General features: G+C 55.7%; 1 protein-coding gene across 2 annotated transcripts in view; it reads left to right on the forward strand.

The window, feature by feature from the left end:
* The first annotated feature begins 566 nt into the window (after positions 1-566).
* LRRN2 (leucine rich repeat neuronal 2) overlaps positions 567-14,859 on the forward strand; it is a 60,126-nt gene continuing 45,833 nt past the window's right edge. The window contains exons 1-3 of one of the 2 annotated variants that reach the window (XM_069459328.1): positions 567-986; positions 3,324-3,444; positions 6,618-6,624. The gene's annotated coding sequence lies outside the window, so the exon portion shown is untranslated. The remainder of the gene's footprint in view (positions 987-3,323; positions 3,445-6,617; positions 6,625-14,859) is intronic. The other variant, XM_069459327.1, reaches the window with a different exon arrangement.

The raw sequence follows: 14,859 nt of genomic DNA on the forward strand, positions 1-14,859 counted from the left end.
CTTTATTGAGAGTCAGGAGGGAATCTTCCAGAATGCTAGAGCTGCCCAGCTCAGGATGCAATGCTGGAAAGGCCTGAAGACTCACTCAGTGGGTATTCCACTCCATTCTTTAGGGTAAGATGTTCCTGCGCCCATGGACAAATTCTAACCCACCCCGCCACATTCCGTAGTCCACTGTTAATGTCGGGAGGGTAGCATTATGCAAAGCAAAAATGACATCTTAGGTGCATGCTGTGCCTACGAGCTGCACCTGTCCTCTAAAAGCTGCTGAATTTCCGGTCTGTCCCCCTGGCCTTTGCAAGAGGGTCAGAGGCAATTATCAGAAGAGCCATCCCCTCTGTCCCCCGGACCCAGGTGCTGTGTCTCTTCTCTCAGCCAAGTCTTGTGTCTACAGGCACAAGGACAGCGCAAGCTTTAGCATCTGGCCCCACCCAACTCCTTCCTCTGGGGCTTGCGTGTGTTAGGCAGAGGGGGCCTCTGGCCACTCAGGAGTTAAAATGGCAGCGGGACTGGAGGGGGTTGGCGTGGCTTGCAGACTGGGAGGAGGCGACCGGAGTGGGCTGGGGAGGTTGGGAGAGCGGCGGAGACGCGTGTGAGGAGGGCGAGCGAGGAGCCGGGAGGAGGGGCGCGCGGAGGGGGCGCCGGGCGCCGCGAGGGCCTGCTCGGTGCGCTTGCAAACGCGCGGCGCGGCGCGCAGAGGGAGCGCCCGGCTCTCGCCCGCCAGTCTCCGGCCACCGCGCGCGGAGGGCGCGGGGAGGGGGTGGGGACAGATTGCGATTCTGCCATCGCCCTGCCCTCGCCGGCTCGGCCCTCGAACCACTCCCAGGATAACTCCACGTTGGGGAAGGCGCCCACCGAGCCTCCCCCGGCCTGTGCGGGCAGCGCGCGCGGCGGGAGGGCGCGGACGAGCGTCCCCCAGCCCGGCCCCGGGCGGAAGGCGAGCGGTGCGGTGCGCAGAGGCGCGGACGGCGGACGGCGCCCGCGGGGTGAGTGTGCGGCTCCGGAGCTGGCCCGGGCAGCGCCACTGAGGCCGCTGGCGTGGCTGCGGGGTCCGCGGCGCGAGCGGCCGGAGCATCCGCCTGGGCACCCAGCTCCTGCCCCGGCGGCCCCGCAGCTCCGCCGGACCCCGGTGGGGGCGGAGGGAGGGGGAGGGGCGGGCCTCTGCCTTCCGCCCAGATGCCTGCAGGGGAGCTGGCGACTTGGGAGAGGGGAGAGGGAAGGAGAGCTGGAGAATGCAAAGAAGGTGGCCGACGGCACAGGCTGGATCCGAGCGGCAGGGGAGGGGGCGTCTGGGCCTTCACCCGAGAGGCCCGAACCTTCCCAAACTGTTGCTGGGTAGAGCGGGGCCCTGGAGATGTCGAGGAGCCGAGAGGTGGCAGAGAGGTTAGGGAGGGCGTGACGGGGGCGGACTGGCAGGTTGGAAGCGCTCCAGAGCCTCGGGGACTTTTCCCTTCCTTGGAGCTTGGGTGTCTGTGCGGTGGGACAAGGTGGCTTTGGGTCTGTCCGAAGTATCTGGAACCAGGAGCCAGGCTCTCTCCTGGCCGACTGGCGGGGGTCTGACCGCAGCCTGGGATGGGACATTTGGGATGGGGGATGGGCCAGCCTTGGGCTCAGCCTGGGAGCTCTGGGAGTGGGAAGCGGAAACGGAAGGGTGGCTCTGAGCCCACCGCAGCACCCAGGAGACCGGATGGGTTGGCCAGCCACAGGTGGGCCGTCTGCCCTGCTGGCGAAGGGCAGGGCGGCTCGCAGCTTCTGGCTGCCCGGCCAGCGAGGAGCCGCGGGGCCCGGGGAGCTGAGCTCCGTCTGGGGCTGAGCGAGGAGCTAAGGAGGTGCAGGAGGCCTGGCCCCTGGGCATAGGCCCTAGGGGTGTCGCTGTGCTCCCCCTCTGTCCCTGTCCTTCTTCCCCCACCAAACGAACAGGAAGGAAAATGTCAGCTGGGCTTTGTGCTCTGTTCCTCAGGCTGCCGCAGCTCCCATCTGTTGGAGCCAACGCAGCTTCTAATTGGGCGAATGGCAGGGTTGGAGGGGGTGGGCTGGGCACAGCGCTCCGTTGCCAGAGATGCACTGGCATGCCCTCTGCTTGAAGACCCCAGGAGGTGGGCAGTGGAGAGAACAGCCTCCCTGGGTCAGGGCAGCAGAGGTGGCTCCCTGCCAGCGTGGCCACCGTCATTGGGGGAGATCTAGGTTTCTCCATGCACCCGGGCTGATGGCAGGCTCCGCGCCTCCCTCTCCACCAGCCTGGGATGGGCTCTGGCCCAGGGTTCTCTCCCCGAATAAGAAGGCCAGGACCTCCTCCCACTGCCCACTGCTCTTAAACATCCCTCCAACAAAGAGCGCTGGGCATGGGCTGGCCAGGGCCCTGCACAGGGCACCGAGGCCCCCTTGCCTGTGGGCTCTGTTGCTACCAGAAGTCACATGTGGGTGGCCTGACCCACTTTCCTGGCCAGGTGCTGTTGTGGGCACAGGACGGAAAGAAGGGCACAGCGAGGGGTCCCACCTCCTAGGCCTTTTTCCTTCCCCTGCGTGGGCTCAGACTGAACCTCCTCCTTCCTGCCTAGGGGTCCCTCCCAACCTGGGATGGGACCTCATTATTTGGGAAGGATGGACTAAAGGCCTCAGTGCCTCAGGGATTGAGATGTGTCCAGGGTATGGCACCTAGGAGACCCCCAAATCCATACCCTAATACAGCCCACCTACCCCCAGGGAGACGCGGAGTGGCGCTGAGCACGCAGAGATCAGCTAAGACGAATGTCACCCGGACTAGAACAGCAGGTTCTAATTCTCCACAGTTCTTCCCCGTGCTCTTTTTTTGCCTCCTCCTCCTTCCCCCCTCTCTCTTTCTCCTTCACTCCTCACTCTCTTTCCTCCTCCAACATCTCTTCACCTCCTTTTCCCCTCACACAGCTCTCCCTCTTCTTTCGCCCTCCTCCTTCTTCCCCAGACATGTCCCTCCCTTCCTTCCAGGTCTCCGTCTCCACCTTTGCCCGGCTCCTCCTGTAAACTGCAGCTCGAAGCCGGGCGTGCAGGCGGCTCCGCTCTTCCTGACAGCGGGAGCACACGGGAGCACACGGGAGCACACGGGAGCACACGCACTGTTGGCTTTGCTGCATCCCCTTTGCGGAGGAGCCAGGCTGGCGGGCCTGGCAGCTGCGTTTGCCTGGCCCCGTGTCCCCTGCACCCCACCATTTACTCACTTGCTCCCTACTCCCCACCCCCTTGTTTCTCTTATTTGAAAGGAGAAAGAAAAACCATTGCTTTTTAAAAAATTCATTCATTCAGCAACTATTTACTGAGTGCCCACTATGTGCCTGGCGCTAGTTCAGGAGATGAGGATACAGCAATAAACAAACCTCTGTGTCTCAGTCAGACCACAGTTAGATCTGGCCTTGCTAGCTGACTAGTGCTGTGCCCACCAGGCTCTTTCAAAGACCCACAGCTTGGGGTGTGGTGGGGGGGAGGTGAGGAGTTTGAGCATGCTAGTGAGGTATCGTCATTGTCACACTGAGTGACGTCTCACATGCCAGGCCTGTCATCTCCTTATGATATACCAGGCACTGCTTAAGTCATACTGTCCTTAAGACATTTCTGACCCCAAAGGGTGGACCAGTTCATATGGCACCATTCATCTGGGAGGCCAGGGCTGAGAAGGCTGGTGCTTCAGAGAAGGGAGAAAGAAACAAAGTTATTATTGGAAATCTACTATGCACCCACCATGTTAGGGGCTTTACAAAGGTTGTTCTGTTCAATCCTGACAGCCTTCTAAAATCTGCACTACCTTCCCCTGTTTTCCAACTGAGGAAATTGAGGTCTGGCGAGGATAAACCACTTGCCCAGGTCACATAAGTCTCCGTTTTAAAATCACTGATTATCTGCAGTACATTTGGCCCCTGTGATGACTGTGACATCTGGTAGCTTCTACAGTTATACTGCAACTTACATTTTAACCTAAGTTTTCAGCAGTGGGCCTCGCCTCCCAGTTAGAATATTAGAATATATAAGGATTTACTGAATGGTTGCATGAATAAGCTTTCTTAAGTGATCAGGGCAGGCTTCCTGGAGGAGGTGGGACGCTGGAAGGGGAGGCAGGGAGGGCAGTTACTCTTCCTGATCCCACACAGGTGTGTGAGAAGCTGTAGGCAGGCAGCCCCTCCCACCTGCATCCAGGTAGAGTTGGTGGGAAATTGCTGTTTTCATTCAGGGTCAGGGTGTAGAAGCTTGGTCTACGCCAGCATAATGAATCAATGTCACTCATGTTCTTAGCCTCCTCGGATGAGTCTGGACACTATAAAAGCTCTGAGGCAAAAGATGGGGGCAGGAAGCTTTCAAGCCTGTGAGGACTGGACAAGGACAATGGTTGGAGGCTGGAATGGGGCAAGAATGGGGAGAGTAACCAAGGAACAGAAGGGAAGGAAGACAAAGGTCGAAGATGAACTGAGAAATAAAACACAGAAGACAAGGGACATACAAAGGAGTCACAGCCAGATAGGACAGACAGCAGTGTGTGGTTGGACTGCTGAAAGAGGGCAAATCAGAAGGATGTCTGGGGCCCTGGGTCTTGCTAGTTTACATCTGAGAGGCTGAAACTTCACCAAGTTAGCTGCAATCCGGCATTTGCTTATTCAGTTAGCCCATCTTTTCTAAGCACCTACTATGTGCACAGCCCTGTGCTTGGTGCTTAGGAAAAAAAAGACAGATCAGATATCCCTGCCTTTAAGGAGTTCACAGGAAGAGTGTAGATGCTGGAGCCACACAGCTGGAATTCAAATCCAGGCTCTGCCACTTCTAGCAGAGTGACGTTGGGCAAGTCATTTCACCTCTCTGTGTCTCCGTTTCCTCATCAATAAATTAGGATAATAGTACCTACTTCATAGAGTTGTTATGAGGATTAAATAAGTTAGTCCACGTAGGGAGCTCGGAACAGAACAGTGTCTGGCACATAGTAAGTGCTATGTGGGCATTATCATCATTATTACTGTTTTTAGATGGGGGAGTCAGTGCTGTAGGCAGCAATGAAGCAAGTGTTAGAATACAGGGACAAGCAGATAAAGAGGTGACTATCTCTGTATGCAGATTAGGAAAACGTTGCCAAAGGACATAATATTTGGGCCAAGACTTGACAAAGAATCAACCAGGCGGAGGTGGTGGGCCTGGGGATACCGGTGCTGAGGGTATTTGGGGCACAGGCTTCGTGTATGAAAAGGCATCACGTGTATATGTGTTGTCCTTTATGGATGTCACTGTCACCCCTGACACGTCCCCTCAGCCTTTTTGCTCCCACTGCCGGGAGCTGGGCTTCCAGTGGGGCTGGCCGGCTGCCCAGAACATCCCCAGTCTTTAGTCTAAAACTGTCAGCCTCTGGGCAGGGGACCTGGTGAATCCCTGCTGGGGTTGGTCTCATGACCTTGGCCTCCTACAGGTCCTAAGCCATCATCAAGCAGACTCTGCTCCAAACCCGGAGCTGCCGCAGCCTTGCCCTCTGCCTTCTGGCACTTCCTGGGAATTCGAGAGACACGGTGGTCTGAGGGAGCTGCCTTTTCGGAGGTGAGTTCCACCAGATTTGGTTTGGAATTCAGTTTTTCTCCGTATGTTTCTCCCACCCACACCTTCCCTGCTGCTAAGCATTTGATGGACTTGAAGTGAGTTCCAAGATGAAGCTGCAGGCAGAGGGTTCCTGGGGCAATAACCGTTTCCCAGCCTGCACCTCTCACGTTGTAATGACGCTAATTGTGACACCTACCACTTATTGAGCATTTACTATGGGCCAGGCACCGTGCCAAGTGCTTTTCCTGCATCATCCCATTAAACCAGCAAAACCACCCCTATTAGGTAGGTAGGTCCTCTCATTATCCCTAATTTAAAAGTGAGGAAACAGAGTCAGACTTGCTCAAGGGCGCATAGCTAGGAAATAAACCAAAAACTAAGGGAGGGATTTAACCCTTCTGTCTGACTTTAGGACTTCCCCTGCTGCTTCACCACCCCTTGGAATATAGTGTTCCCTGGGCCCATTCTCCTCCCTCCCTGCAGTAAGAAGTTCCCTAAGCCAGCCCTGTCCAAGCCAGTGGCTGCCTGTCCCCTTCTTGGGATCTTCCGAGAGGGTCTCCCTGAACCCATGATATTTCAGATCCAACATTGTTTCCTTCTGTCTCAGCTAAGTGTCTCTGGGCTGCACGGACCCAGCGGCCTCAGAGAAGCTGGACCTTAGGAGTCATATGTGGGAACAAGGCAAGGGTGACTCTCTGGGGGACGTGAGAATGGTGCACAGACCCCAGTGAGGGCAGAGGGGAGGCTTGAAATTCATGCTGTGGGTGAGCTGTTTCTAGCAAGGCAGGCTGGTGTATCTTGGGAAGAACAGGGACAAGTGTTCCTGTTTACAAACATCTCGAAAGGCAGATCCTTCAGGGAAAAAAAAGAACACGTGGAAGAAAGGGATGGTGATTATTAGGCAACCAGCTTGGGTACCCCAGGAAAAGCAGGTCTGTCTTATCTGATCCTTTCAGGGGGAAAGAGAAAGGAGGAAGAGAGAAGAAAGGCAGGAAAGATTATGTTCCTCTTTAAAATGTTCTCAAAATGAGCCTTCAGTGGTGGCTGATGAAAGACGTCTGTCTTTGGCCTGGCAGGGCAGAGGTGGTGATGCCCAGAGGTGGAATGACCAGAGGGGCAGCTGGTGGGCAAGCTGGGCGTTTAAAAGCTGTGCAGGAGGAAGGGGGAAGGGAGAATGTGATGCTTTCCCCTGTCTTTTAAACAGCTCCCAGGGGGAGGAAGTTAGCTCAGACAGCTCCAGGCCTCTGAGCTTCAGAAGGTGCCGCCCCAGACTCGGGGCCCAGGGGTTGAATGGTGGAGTCGCACGTCTCGGGGACCTACAGAGACGTCCTGTCCACTGCTCAACTCTGAGCCCACGCGTGCCTCAGCCGTCTCAGACCCAGGGTGGGGCTGGGCCTCTTCATTCAGCGAGTATTTCTGAAGCACGTTGCCAGGCACGGGGCTGGAGACACCAGTGCCCAGCAGACAGACCTCTGCCCTGCAGGAGCTCCCGGTTTACTGTCTGAAGACACGGTAATATAAAGTAAATGGCATTATAGAGAGTGGCGAGTGCCAAAGAGAAAAATGAAGCAAGGACGGGAAACAGAAGTGTGTTGGCAGGAGGGAAGTGTGTGATCTTGTGCAGGGTGGCATCTGAGGAGAGAGGAAGGACAGACAGCAGTCAGGGCACGAGAGCAGAGAGCAGAGGGAGCAGCTGCCCAGTGGGTCTGAGGTGCCCAGGAGGCTGTTCCGGCTGGAGGGCGGCAGGAGAAGGAGGAGGCGGCCTGGCCTGGGAGAGCCCTAGAGCCGGGTGAGGAGCTGGGCGTTTTCTCTGAGTGAGCCGAGAGATGGGCCCGTGCAGGGCTGGAGCGTGGGTGGAAACCCCGGGGTGTCGGCCGTCCCATTGGCCCCGCGGCTAGTCAGGAAGTGCTGGCTGATTGAAGCTGTTTCAGTGAATCGGTATGTGCCCCAACCGGGTATTTTCTGAGCATTGTCCTAGGCAGTGTGGGGTGTGGGAGAATATAAAAAAGCCTAAGACACGGTCTTTGCTGGGAAGGAAACCTACAGATCAGTTGTTGGGGAGGCAGAACTTATACTCACAAGAAATAATGAGGGAATAATACCAGACAGTATTTAAAACGAGTGCTAAACTGTGTGATTTAGACTATAAATGTTATCAGAACTGTGAGCTCTGTGTGGGAGTATATAGGGAACGCTTCCTCAGGGGGGTGCAGCGGATTTGGGCCTGGAAAACAGAATGGGCTCAACTCTGCAGAGGGGAGGGCTCTTGCAAGGACTTGGAGCTGGTGCTGGAGGGGGGGGAGAGGGCGGCCAGGCTGGAGGGGAGGGCACCCAGGTGGGAGTAAGGCTGCCAGCCTGGCCGCTCCCAAGCATAGGGGCTTCTGTCTCTGGAGCAGTACCTGCTCCCCCGTCTGGGTTTCTGATGCGCCCTTTGTTCTCCCAGGGGACAGGGAGAGCAGCCCTTTACAGAGGGAAGTCCCTTACCCCGGGTTCTTGTCCTCTCCTGCCCAGGGCCAGCTGATCTCTGATCTTGAAAGTCCTCTTGCTTTGAGAGGGTCGTTTCCAGCTCTCTAAGCGTTTCGTTTCCCTAGATCTGAGTTCTCTTACTCGGTTGCCTTCCACCACCCCGCCCGCTGGTGTCTGGGGCCCAGGTCTCTGGAATGCCCTCGGGCTCCATGTGCCTACCCAGGCCGCAGCCAGCCTCTCTTCTCCCTCCTCCCATTGCCCCGGCTTCTCTTTGGGAAGTTACTCCTGGAACATTCCAATTAGTTTCATAGATAGTGAACTGGAAATAAAATCACGCCCAAATGAACAAACTTCTTCCCCCCTACATAAAGGGTGTGTCGTCTCCCTGGAGTTTGAGGCTGTGAGCTCAGCTCCGGCCGTGTGGACAGAGGTCCTAGAGCGGATGGACTGGGATCCGTGGGTGCTGCCCTCACCCACCCGACACAGGCGGTGACGCTCTCCTCCCTGCCCCCAGCCCCCGGGCACAGAGCAGCAGCCGGGAGGCCCATGGGCAGAGGGTGCACTGCTCACAGCCTGTTCCCCCGCCTCTGGGCCCTTGGGACCCCGAGAAAGGAGGGCACACTGGCTCCACTCAGGGACCCTGGCACAGCCACCTCCAAGACGCAGAGGCTGAGCCTGAGGCTTTTATCCTCCTGGCTCACAATCCTGAGGAAATGGAGCCAGTTGGAGCTGGGTTAGAGTCCTTGTTCCCCAGCCACCTGCCCCCGGGTGCTGTACATAACCCCTCTGAGCCTCAGTTTCCTCATCTATAAACCTGAGTTACTAACAGCCGCTTCGTAGGATTGCTGATAATAGGAGCTCACTGTATTGAGTGCGTATGAGGCGCCAAAAGCTTTACTGCATTTATGTCACTTAATCCACGTAACGCTGTGAAGTAGGTATTATTTTCCTCCATTTTGCCGTTGAGGAAACCAAAGCCCAGAAACATTAACGTGCTGGAGGCCACACAGCCAGCAAGCGGCAGAGCCGGGATTCAGCCCCAAGTCTTTCTGACTCCGGAGCCCTGGTTCTGCAACTCCACGTTAAATGAGCTAATCTGTGTCAAGTGCCTGCTACAAAGTAGAAGCTCAATAAATGCTCCTTCCTCTTCTCCTCAATTTCCCCAGGGCCACTTCTCTGGAGAATAGCTTCCCCTACTGCATCCCGTTTCTTTCCCGGGATCCCCCGGGACATGTGATAGCAGTAGGAATGGGAATGAGCTGCCAGTTTATCCCAAGGAAAAAAAAAATAAGGCTGAGAGAGGTGAGTAATTTGCATAAAATCAAACCTGCCCGCCCCCCAGCCCGTGCAGCATTTATCACCCCTAACAAGCTGCAGGGCCGTGATTAATACCCAGGGCACCTTTCCCTGGAGAGCTTTGTCATTCAGCCCCCCTGGGTCCCAGGCAGTTGGCAGAGGGTGTCTCGCAGAGATGAGAACGAAGGTTATGCAGCACAAAACGCAAATGGTAGGCCACCGCCTCCCCCGGGCAGGGGAGGGCCTGTCTTACCTGCAAATGCTGGAGTTGGTCTGTGGGCCTGGAAAGGTGCTAGCAGGAAGATGCTGAGATCTGTGCTTTCTGAACTCAGGTACTGTTTCTGGAGTTTGCAATAAACAATCTGGGACTCCTCTGGATGGATCTAGAAAGAGTTGAAGGTCAAGTTATAAGAAGAAAGGATATTTAAACTTTATGACTGTTAGATTCGCATGCCTTTTGTGACAGGTAAAGTGTGCGTGGGTGGGGAGACACGCACACATACACACACACACACACACACACACACACAGCTCCATTTGACCTTACCTGAAAATAAAAACCAAGAACAAATGACTACAGGGTCATCTGAGTTTAGGGATATATAGGAAATGGAGGAGAGGAAGCTGAGACAGGACAGTTCCCCCAGAACAGTCCTCATTCTTTCCTCCCTAAACACCCCTTTTATGGTGATCGCAGAGACCCATCTCTGCACTGCCCACCGGAACAGCCTAAGCCTGCCAACATTCATGCTTGATGGGCAGACCCCAGAGTTCCTCTGGGTTTGCTGGCAAGGACCCCCTAGGGAGAAAAGCAATGCCTAGGTCATGGCGCTTCAGAACTGATGGGAGCCCTCGGGTCATGTGGCTTTCAAACATTTAGAGAAACTGATCCATTTTTAAAAACAAAACCATGTCTGTATGGTAGGCAGAATAATGCCCCCGTAAGATGTCCATGTACTAACCCCTAGAACCAGTGGCTATGTTATGCTGCGTGACAGGGGGGGATTAAGATTGCTAATCATCTGGTCTTAAAGAGAGAATCCTGGACTATGTAGGTGGGCCCAGGCCCAGTGTGGTCCCAGGGGTTCTTTCACTGTGGAAGAGGGAGGCAGAAGTGAAGGTCAGAGTGACGCCACGTGAGAAAGACTGGACCTGCCACTGCTGGTGTTAAAGAAGGAAGGGGCCGTGAGCCAAGGAATGCGAGCAGGCTCCGAAGCTTTCCAGGCAAGAAAACACCCCCTGCAGCCTTGGGAGAGGAGCCCAGCCCTGCTCACACCTGATTTTAACTCAGCGAGACCTGTTTTGGACTTCTGACCTCCAGACCATAAGATAATAAAATGGCGTTGTTTTAAGCCACTGTGTTTGTGGTAATTTGTCACAGCAGTGTCAGGAAACGAAACCCCAGGCAAAAGCCAGCGGGTAGACCAGAGCCCCCTCGGCTGCCTCCTGACCTCCAGTGGCCCTGGAGGGGTCCCTTCCTAGCTCGGGGGCTCTGGGGAACCTAGTTCGAAACTCACTGTCTGAAATACAGCCTGCTTGTTTTCCGGACGGTGACATCGAGGCCCAGAGAAGTGGCTTTGTCTGAGGTCGCACTGAGTTAGTGGATGAGCTGGAACTCCAATCCAGGGCCGCTCCCTGCTGTCCCAGGTGCTCACAGGAGTCCTCCCATCCGCTCGTGCACACAGTAAACGTATGCGTGCAAAGGCCGAGCACCGCGCCAAGGGCTGAGCAAGTGAGCTCCAGCTCAGGAAGATGAGACAGCACTGCTTGAATTCCGGGCTTGCCCTCGGCTCCTCCCTGGGCCTCAGTTTCCCACAAACATGGACAGCCAGCCCAGGCTGCTCAGGGCTGGGCCCGGCGCCACCCCCTCTGGGCTGAGACGCAGCTGCACCTGGCCTCCCCGGCCCACGCAGCATTTACCTCCCCTAACAAGCTGCAGGTGGGCAGGACCCGGGGCCTTGGGGAAGGGAGGAAGGAGGCGGCAGAGCTCAGCGTTGTGCCTGAAATCAGCACCCCAAAAGTGCGTTATCTCCCCTCTGCCAGGCGTTTTGACCTTCCCAGCTCTCCTCGAAGCACACCTGAGCCACCGGCTGGCCCCCAGGGCTGCCAGCTCCCCTGGTGTTGGTCTCCATGGCAACCCACATTTGCTGTTCCGGTTTCTAATGACTTATTGGCATGTGTAGTAATTTGCAGAGCTTGGCAAGCAGAGCTAGGGGAGCCAGTGAGGAGGAAAGGGGAGGTAGGGAGGGGACCTGGCAGTGGGGAGGGGGCTCAGGTTTTGGGGACAGAGGCACGCTGCTCCTGCCCCGCCCAGTCCTAGTCCTGGCTGCTGAGTAATAGCCAAAGGAAGGGGGCTGCTTCAGGTCTAAGGGCCTCGCCGCTCTCAGGAGCATCGGCTCTCTCCACACCCCTGAGAGGGAGACAGATGGACAGACAGATGTGGTGCACAGCTGCTCACCTGTCAGGCAGACGCGGGCTCGTAGGGGTGCTGAGCCGCATTCAGCCATGGCAGGTCAGACAGCTCATGCTTTCCACCACTCCCCTGCCTGCTCCCTGGGTTCCGAGAACAAGGGGTACCTCCTGGGCCCAGGAGTTGCTCGGCCTTGTGGGGGCGGGGATGCGGATAGCCTGTCCAAGGACAGGTCCCCTTGTGGCTTCTGGGCTTCTCACACTCAGAGAGTCAAGCAGGGCAGTGCGGAATGAAATGCCAGATTGCACGGGGAGTGGGGACGGGGAGAACCAGCCTAGCAACCAAAGGGGCAGAGAGGGGCAGGGCCTGACTGTTCCCTGCTTCTCTTCAGCGAAGCTTACCAACCTCCAAACTGCTTCCCCAGGGCAAAGCAGTGGCTGCCTCACCCCGTGTTGCTGCCATCTTGCTGTACACAGCTTCCCTGCCTCTGTCTTTGCCTTGGTGGATCTCGATACTGTGCTGATTATGCGGTTGTGAGAGGCAATCTGTTGTGTTGAAAATAGCACCCTCTTTAAAGTTGGATCTATCTGAGTTAGAATCCTGTGCCTGCTGCATATCAGCTCCATGACCTTGACATGTCTCTTAATCTCCCTTTGAGCCTTAGTTTGCTTACCTATAAAATGGGTTTAACATACCCAGCTCATTCTTGTAAAATGCTTGGCATCTAGTAGGCACCAATAAATATTCAAGAACTTAAAAAATTATCTTTTACAACTGGGTGTGGTGGCTCATGCCTGTAATCCTAGCACTCTGGGAGGCTGAGGCCAGGAGTTTGAGACCAGCTTGAGCAAGAGTTAGACCCGTCTCTACAAGAAAAATTAGCTGGGTGTGGTGGTACGTGCCTATAGTCCCAGCTACTTTGGAGGCTGAGGCAGGAGAATCACTTGAGCCCAGGAGTTTGAGGTTGCAGTGAGCTATGATGATGCCACCGTACTCTAGCCCAGGCCACTGAGTGAGACTTTGTCTCAAAAAAAAAAAAAAAAAAATCAAACAAGAGTAACGTGAATAAACAAGAGTAATGTGATTGATAATTTAAAGAATTCTAGTGGACTTGGTAGGTTTTCTTTTTGAATTATTTGAGAATCATCTTCAGTTGTTCCATAAGTGTTCACTGAGCATCTACTGTGTGCAAGGTGTGGGGTCTGTCCTGGTGTTTCAGGAACTTAGGTTGCCTGTGCACTCTCTGAGCTTACAGCATCTGACAGAAGGAGAGGGAGGCCCCAGGAGAGCTCGGAGCAGAGAGAGGGTGGCCCTAGGTCAGCCGTGTAAGTGGATCCTAGGTGGGCATCTGAGACGTGGCTGGCCCCACGAGAAAGAGCTGCCTTGTGCAGGCTGTGTCTGGGTCGTGTACAGCGAGCTACACTGCCTGGCTCGTCAGAAACGGCGAGTCTGTTTTCAGAGCTGGATGAAGTGGACGAAGGAGCCAGTGGGTGGTCGCTTCTCCACTTTCATAGCTGCTGCGGAGGCTTGAGGGGGCCACCAGTGACCACCCCACTGCCAGCTGGAAGAGGAGCAAGGTGCACCTGTTCTCACCTGGGCATCTGAGCAGATCACGGCTACCTCAGCCGGTGCTGGGGGGCGGGGAGGAGAGTCGGGGCGGGGGAGAGGGAATTTGGCTTCCATCTCTGCCAGCAGATGGACTTCTGCCTGCAGCCGAGTCCGTCTGCTCTCCTGTCGGCCTCCCCGCAGCCTCCTCTAAGACGGGGAGCCAGAGATGGGCAAGCAGAACGTCAGCAATGGCTGGGCCCTGGAGAGCGTCTGCCGGTTGCTTTCCTACCCTGCTCATTCACATTACAGCACGTGTACGTGATGATAATGACTTGGGGACTCTGACTGACCAAGGGCTTGGGGGTCACCAGTAACCCGTCTGTGGCTCCCTGACTCCAGCTGGGAAGCTCTGCCTTAGCCAGTTCCTCCAACCGATTTTTATCGATGAGAAAGTTAAGCTCCAGGGAGGCGAAAGGACTTGCCTGAGATCACAGTGTGTTTGTGCCATTGGGACTAGATAGAAAGATCCTAACTTCTGCCCTCGTGCTATATCCGTTACCTCTTCTCAGAAGGACTCTTTCCACTGTCTTTCCTGATCTTTCACCCTGGAGCGCCTACTTCCGGTGCAAAGGAATGCCATTCCTCTAGGCTGTGATTCTCCAAACCTCGTAAAGGGCTGCATCTCCCTGCCCCCGCCTTCCCATTGCCAGCCGTCCTCTTCATTCTGGGAAGCCTTTGGCATCTGCCCGTAGACATCCTTCCGTTCCGAGTGTGCCCATCGTCCTGGGTGAGATCAGTGACTACATGGACAACTCGTTCCACCCCCAGACCCATCAGCCCCTTCCCTGGCTCCCCTACCTCCGCCACTCACCCCCAAGGTCACACTCTGGATCTTACCATCACCTGAAAATCACCTAGTAGAGCATCCTGCTCTCTGGTCACCCCCTCCTGGCCTCCCAGCTTGTGGTCTAAGAACCCCCACACCACCATGCTTTAACCTCACTGGACCTTTGGTCCAACTCTACTCTCTTGCCACCGGTTACCCTCCTCTGCCTTCCCTTCTCTCAGTCCAGACAGATTCCCGGGTCCATCATTTTAAGAAACCTCCTGCTGATATCTTAAATTCTCTTGACTCTCTGGCTTTTTATTGTCCCAGTTTGGCAAAGTCCCAGTTCTGGATTAATTGCTCTATCTACTTCTTTCCACCTACATTCAGGAAGCTGAACCTGCTGGGGGAAAACACACCAAATGAAGCAGATTGGTACTTGTACACACTCACCATCACCAACCCAACTTGCTCTCCCCCGAAGCGTCTAGTGTTCCTACCACATCCCTCTGGTCCGTGTCTCCTGACTCTCCACAATGACTATTTCACACCTTCCTCCCCAAACCTCCGCCTCCACCCTCACGCTCAGGGGGACCTCACCTCCCACTTCACGGAGAAATAGAAGTCAGCAGGCAGAGCTCCCCAGCCTGTCCCCGCCAAACCCGCAGACTACCTGCCTCTGCACAGCCCTCTCCTTCCCTCTTGTTCTAACAGAGGCTACCGGGCTACATTGCAGGCCGATTCTTTCAGCACCTGTGTTCTAGATCCTTCT

Source organism: Eulemur rufifrons, chromosome 27 (assembly GCF_041146395.1).
Source record: "Eulemur rufifrons isolate Redbay chromosome 27, OSU_ERuf_1, whole genome shotgun sequence".
Taxonomy (NCBI): Eukaryota; Metazoa; Chordata; class Mammalia; order Primates; family Lemuridae; genus Eulemur; species Eulemur rufifrons.